Genomic DNA, 7426 nt, shown 5'->3' with positions numbered 1-7426 from the left:
ACACTCTCTCTGTCAAATTGGGAAAAATCACAACCCAGATCTCTTTTCTTTTCTATGGAAGCTTGATTTATCTTAAACATTAAAGAAACTTCTTGAGCAACTTCTGCGTCCGTATGTTGTGCACCAGTTCTTCCCGAAACATTGATAATGACTTTCTCCCAATGAGCTAGAGCAAGCAAAGAAATCATGTAGAAAAGTGGCATTAATAATCCATAACTATGACCAGTCGTACATATCATCTACGAAAAGGAAAAAAGGAAAAATATGGCCAAAGGCAATGGATTGTTATTACTAGCTTCTTAAGCTCAAGATTTCTATCATGTACTAGTATATATCATCTACTAATGGGTATATAAGCTTGAGATCAGTTTCAATTGATTGCCATAATAATTCTTTAATTTAGTTATATATTGCTATGACCACTCATCTGGAAGACTGGAACCTTCACCATTTCAATGGAAGTGGAGAGTGTTTTTGAAGAACATTGTTAAAAAAAAAAAAAAAAAAGTTTCGCTAAGTTGGAATAATAAGGAGTGAATGAAAAGGCACTAAGATTGAAAGAAAGGAGAAATGGAGAAGTGGAGTCACTTGAATTGAGGAAGTAGAGACATTGGATCCAGTTAGTGGTGAAAGAGAGAGACAAAATGGGAGAAAGAATGAAGAAGAAGATAGAGTTTATGACTTTGATTTGGTGTAGATAGAGTATGATAAGATTTGGTGGGATATACTAATCAAAACGTTAAAATAATTGGTCCAACATGGACCAATTCTTCAATAGGTCCAGGCTACACGTCACCTGCAAGTTACATCAGCAATCTTCAACATAAGTTTTGTTGATTTTTCTCCACTTTTTGTCTTCAACAATTTAATTTTCATGTTCATAATTCCCATGTCCTTTTTGGCACAATCAACACATTTCATTTCCACCCCATTGTCTTGGTATGTACTAGAATGCTACTATGTACTCTCCATAACAAGTTAAAGTGCAATTATATACAAAACAGAACCATGTGTGCCATTCGTTTCTTTTGTTTTTTTTTTTTTTTTTCAATTTTAAAATGGGGAAATCAAGTTTAGAGCAATTAGAGCTAGTTTGGATTACTGGTAAAATTGAAAAAACAGAACCTAATCCAAGTTTCAAATAGAGCAATTGAGCTTTAATGGGGAAAATTGAAGGAAGAAAATGGGTTCACGTTTCTTGATTTGTTTTCTCTCTCTATCTCTTCAAACCTTGTTTCAACTTCTGTTTTGCAAAACGCAGCGTTTTGCCTTTAGCATGCCCATCACAGACTTCACAGCCACGTCAGCGTGTTTTTAACGGTGAGTTAACGGAAGGACTTAGTTGCACACTGTTACAAAGTTAAAGGACCTATCTGTTACAAAACAAACTTAAAGGACCTATATGTTACAAACGTCAAACTTAAAGGACCTATGGTGTAATTAAGCCTAAAATATATATAAACTTAAGTAGGCACACTACACCCATTTCTCTGTTCTTTTCTCTCTCGAACCTTCCAGCCATCTCTTTAGCTTCCAATTCTACTCCATCCTTCATCACCGTTTCTTTATTTTTCCCATTCAAATCAACAAATTCCTTTATTAAATCATGCAAGCATTAGTAAAATGGTACAACATGGCAAAGCAACCTCATAAAGTGCTATTGGGTAGCATTTTGAGATAGGATTTGTGTTTTAAGGAAGGAGAAGAGTACCCACCAATTGGTAGTTGCTTATTGAGATTCTTTGAGGTAAATACACAATTCCTAACTCAATTAAGCATGTTTAGTCGTATGTAAGTTTGTTAAGAAATTAATTTTAGAGATTGGAGTATAGATTAAGTGATCTTATGGTTATCAACAGTTAGAGAAGTTAGTGAGTTTCTAATTCATGAGAAAATATTATTAATGTTCAGATATGACATTGGATGCTTCACAGACTTCTCTAGGAGTGGTTAGAGATCAAACTTGGTTGATTCGTCATAACTGTGAGTTGATAACGATCATTATCGCAGATTTTCACTGTTGATATTATTGATATTTGATAAATTTTCTATGTTAAAGTGTTTTATAAAATGGGGAACACACCCTTTGAAATATTTACGTTTAAGGTCATCAATGTTAATATGGTCTCTAGGTGAACGTATCCATGATTTATTGAGCAAAAGATTTGAAATTGAGATTTGGTTGCATACTGCAGCATAAGTTTTGAGATATTGAGAACAATGGTTTTGAGATATATATTCCTTTTTGAAAATTATTTTGATATATTATTATAAACTCCATTTAAATTTGGATTTAGATTCATTGATGATTTATAAAGTAGTGTACTTTCAATTGAGATTTGATGGTATATATTTTGACAGAGTTTCGTTGTATGGTGAAATATGGTTTTAGATATGTTTTGAGAATGATGTTTTGAAAATCATGGTTATAATGATGACGACCTAGGTGCACCTAGTATGTGATTTCAATTAGGTAGAGTTACCCAGTTAGATGGAGCCGCCCCTATGGAAAGGCCGCCATTAGGAGGAGAGGGCTATCAATGAGAGGTATAAACTTCCTAATTGAAAATGTTTTACACTTTGTTTTGAGTCGAGAGAAAAGAGCTATCCGTTAGATGGAGCCGCCCCATGGAAAGGCCACCATTAGGAGGAGAAGGCTATCAACGAGATGGAGCTAGTTCACGATTCACCCATTTGATTATTTTCAACTAAAGCTAGATTGCTATACTTTATTTAAAGTTGATTATTTTGGTATTATGAAATTGAATATGATTTTTATATTTTCTTTGAAGTGATTATTTTGATTCCATTTCATTAAGTCCGATTTTTAAATTCTATTTGGAATTGATTATCTCAATTCCTTTTCATTATAATTGATTTCTATATTTCCTAGAGAGTTGTTGATTTGGTTTCACCGACATTGGAATTTAAATATAGTTTTATTTGGTTTAATAAAATTACAAAGTTATCTGAGTTTTCATGTATACGCTTATTGTGAGTTTTCATGCATCCAAACGATTGCGGATTACTTGAATTTAATACGATTACTAGTTTTTTAAAGGCTTAATTAATGCTTTGGTCCCTTAACTTATTTTTGGATTTCAATTTGGTCCCCTAACTTTAAACTGTCTCAAATTGGTCCCTTAAATCTTACACCGTTTACTATTATGGTCCTCTCCGTTAGTTTTTTTGTAAAAACTGTTAACATTTGCCACATGTCAGTTTTGATTCGTGATCAATGGTTGGATTTGAAAAGCACACATGACATACTATGGACTCACAACATATGATAACTCCCTCTTCATCCTCTTCTTCACACCAACGCCACCATCTCCTTTTCTTCATCTTCTTCCATCATCTTTTCATCATCCTCAAAAACAACTTCATCAATAAAATTTTAGAAAACACTTATTCTTTATTGTATTTGCGTATCAAAACAATTTTGGAACACAATAGGAAAACTTTCTCAATAACAACCATGTTGATCGTAACGTTAACAATGTTCAATCACAACCAAAGAATTGGCCAATGATAGCAATGTGAAGAATGGACATCTTATCACCAGTCCTGTGAAAATGATCCTTTAAATCCACACCTAACTCTTCAACAAAACACTTGATCAAATCTGTCTTCCCAAGAGCAGCTGCTCTATACACAGGAGTTTCTCCAAGTTTGTTTCTCATCTGTAACAATGGCGTAAACTACTCTGACATTGTTTCCTCTTCTTTCTTCAATATACTCTTTGTCATTTCAACTTCACCTGTGAAAGCCACTTCATGGAACACAATTTTGGAACACAATAGGAAAACTTTCTCAATCACAACCATGTTCATCGTAACATTAACAAATCTTCATTATTTTTTCAAATTTCTAATTTTCATCCTTTTCACTTCCCCCTAAATTCCTGAAAAGAGTAATTGAACGGATCTGAAAATCTGAGAGAACAAAGGCGATGAACAGTAACACAATTCATCGATTCACTTTGAAATTTTATTGTTATAGCTTTAGATTGTGATTCAACAGAGTTTGAAGGCGATGAAGGTTCAAAGACGATCTGGATATTCGATTGATGATGTGGTATTAAGGAAGAGAGATTGTTGGATTTGAATTTTGGAAAAAGGAACAGGGGTTCCAAACGTCACTCTTCTTCATTTTCTTCAATTTGCTGCTGTTGTTGTTCCTTTTTTTTATGATGAGATTAAGTGTTTTTTTTTATGGTGGTGATGTAGTGATTTAGGGATTTGGTTAAAGAAGTTTAAGATTTGCGCTGCTGTTGTTGTTCTTCTTAATTTTATTTTCTTCAATGGGATTTTCTGTGTTGTTGTTCAATTTGCTGCTGTTGTTGTTCCTTTTTTTTACGACGAGATTTTGATTTTCTGTGTTTTCTAAAATTTTATTGATGAAGTTGTTTTTGAGGATGATGAAAAGATGATGGAAGAAGATGAAGAAAAGGAGATGGTGGCGTTGGTGTGAAGAAGAGGATGAAGAGGGAGTTATCATATGTTGTGAGTCCATAGTATGCCATGTGTGCTTTTCAAATCCAACCATTGATCACCAATCAAAACTGACATGTGGCAAATGTTAACCGTTTTTACAAAAAAACTAACGGAGAGGACCATAATAGTAAACGGTGTAAGATTTAAGGGACCAATTTGAGACAGTTTAAAGTTAGGGGACCAAATTGAAATCCAAAAATAAGTTAAGGGACCAAAGCATTAATTAAGCCTTTTTTAAATTGATATTAGATTTGAGAAAGTTAATTATTTGTGCCCTTGTGTGTTTCCCTTCTAGTTGGTGGTGATTGTTGTCTCTCACTAAGTCTTTATGACTTACCGTCTTACATTTTTTTCAGATTCAAAGTCAAGTGCGTAGAAAGCTTGTAGCAGAGTTAAAGATCCATCAATGTCATTTTTTTTTTGGTAGGTCTCCTATATGTATAAACTGAATGGTCAATGTTACTGCAGCTATTGGTAGTCTAGAAATGTTTTGCTTTGAGTTGTACAAACATCTGGTTATGTCACTTTGAGATTCTGCTGATAATACAAGTATATAGACATGATTCATATCTTGGAAAGTATTCAAGATACAGAGGATACTCTGTCAAAAATTTAGTGGATATCATTTTAAGTGTAGGTCAATTTGAAAATTGTTTAAATTATAGTTTGTCAAGTGTAGGTCAATTTGAAAATTGTTTAAATTATAGTTTGTCAAGTGTAGTCAATAGGCTTGCCGGACTAGGATGCTCTAGTTTGTGCGCCGGTCGCGATATTCAATTTTGGGTCATGACATCGTACTCCAAAACCATTAGATGTACTTAATGGTTTCCAGCACCTGCATAAAATTATAGTATGTTGTACTCCAAAACCATTTTACTGTGGAAATGGTTTCTGTGAGTTGTACTCCAAAACCATTTCTGGATTTATGTAGGGTGCATAAGGATTTCCTTATGCACCATAACCGCACCCCCTCTTTCCATGTAATTTTTGTAAAGCCGTGTGAATGACTTAAAGAAGAAAAAGATAAAAGGTAAAAGCTTTGAGGGAAGCATCATCATGAATGGAGAGGTGATTTGATTGGACCTAAGAAATTACTAAATAAAGGGACAAAAAAATTGTGATATTTAATTCCACGGTAAAAAGAATAACACACACTGATAGATTCTAGATATGATATTAGGAAAAAATAAACCAATTTTTGCAGGAAATTTGCAACCACACATAGAATTTATCCTTTCAATTGGGTAAAATGCTATAAGTAGCCCATCTAGTACGTTGAATGATAAAACCAAAACATCGTCATAAAGTGTATTAATAAGATTTTTGTATTATATTTGAACATAAAACAAATTAATCATACATACATATGTTATTTCTGCCACACAAGTTCTGTCTCAGAAAACTGATTCGGCAAAAAAGTGTTTTTACAAAAGAATACATTATTAATCACAAGAGCCATAAAGTGTTGTTGCTGTTACACAAGTTCTGCCTCAGAAACTTCCTCCTTCGTGCTTTCCTTCATTCTTGAACATGTTGATTCCAATTTGTGTACTATGATTGAAATTATCAAAACTCTCCAACTGAGCTGCCAGCATATCATTACTCACAGATCCACAGTATATTACCACTTAACTATAATACAGTTTAATAGGACCATTGAAAAGGATAGACTATTATCCGGAGAAAAACACTAAATTATAGATGCATTACTTGTTATAGGATCCTTTGTCTGATACATGAGGTCAAACCCAACTACTCGTATGAAATCTTTTTATCATGCTGATTGATATTACACCATGAGGAAACTAAGACAAAGGACAAAGCTTAGTTGTATAACTTGCAGTACAAGTTATTCTAGTGTAGTACAATGTAGATTAGCAGTACAACAGCATTGTATATAAATACTAATTGTACTCCTCGTTCACAATCAATAAGATTTATACTCATTTCTCTCATTTCAAATTAATTGATTCTGGATGTCACATGTTCTGCATATAGTGGTGAAATTTCCTTTTCACTTCTGTTACCATATGAACAAAAATCTTATTGCACGGGATTCTTTTTCATATATATCAAACCATCAAGCGACCAGAATATATAACATCTCACTATTAAAAGATTGATAAAAAATTTCTTTATAAATTGAAGTGCTTACAGTATCAATTGCTTCAATATAGTCAATATGAAGAGCTTCTACTTTGAAGACAAAAAATAAACCTGGGAACTGTAACTGACTGAAGTTCTAAAAAATATTAGAGAAAACTCATACATTAGAATAACCTCCTACATGCAGAAAGGAATCTATATGACAACATGATCAACACTAAATGCACTCTCCTGCATGCTTCTTTTCTCCTTGCACAAATGGATTCTCATTTGTGTTTGTTCTGCATGATACTTGAAATTCGAACTTTTCTCTAACAATTTAAGCTCAACAAGAATCCTTTCAATTTTTAAGAGTTCCTTGTTGAGTTCAGACACGAGTTTCTTCTTTGTGTTATAGCATTTAATCCTTTCTTCCAATCTCAGATCACATCAAATAGATAAGTTTGATTTGATGAAATCATGACTACTTTTACATAGCCATTGACATACAAATTTTCTACTTTTTTAGTAATAGAAGGGACTTCTTTATGACACCACAAAGTGTGTGTCCCGTGATTTGGTGCTCGAACCAATCTGGAATCCCCTCGGTTTTAGTTGGCAATCAAATATTCATGCATCTAGCCTCATGTAGTTTCTGTTAGTTTGGCATAAGAAATATTACACTCTGAATTTAAGGATAAGTTGTACAAGGATTTTAAATATCAGATATGCACATGGCACTATAAGAAGCACAACAAGGCATGTTACAAGTTTTGGAATCTTTTCCATACCGTCTCTATGCTCTATCCTTATGTGCACCCTTGCAATAGCCAAATCTTAATTTA

At 33.3% G+C, this 7426-nt stretch overlaps 1 long non-coding RNA gene across 1 annotated transcript; it reads left to right on the top strand.

The window, feature by feature from the left end:
- The first annotated feature begins 1453 nt into the window (after nt 1-1453).
- Nucleotides 1454-5065, top strand: LOC146917338 (uncharacterized). Its single transcript, XR_015014158.1, has 3 exons — nt 1454-1747; nt 1912-1983; nt 4853-5065. It is a non-coding gene; the product is annotated as an uncharacterized LOC146917338 (long non-coding RNA).
- Nucleotides 5066-7426: the final 2361 nt, after the last annotated feature.

Source organism: Medicago sativa, chromosome 6 (genome assembly GCF_051527215.1).
Source record: "Medicago sativa cultivar Bolivia chromosome 6, Bolivia_mono, whole genome shotgun sequence".
Classification (NCBI taxonomy): Eukaryota; Viridiplantae; Streptophyta; class Magnoliopsida; order Fabales; family Fabaceae; genus Medicago; species Medicago sativa.
The sequence above is the reverse complement of the archived record's forward strand: the minus strand, read 5'-3'. Positions and strand labels throughout refer to the sequence as shown.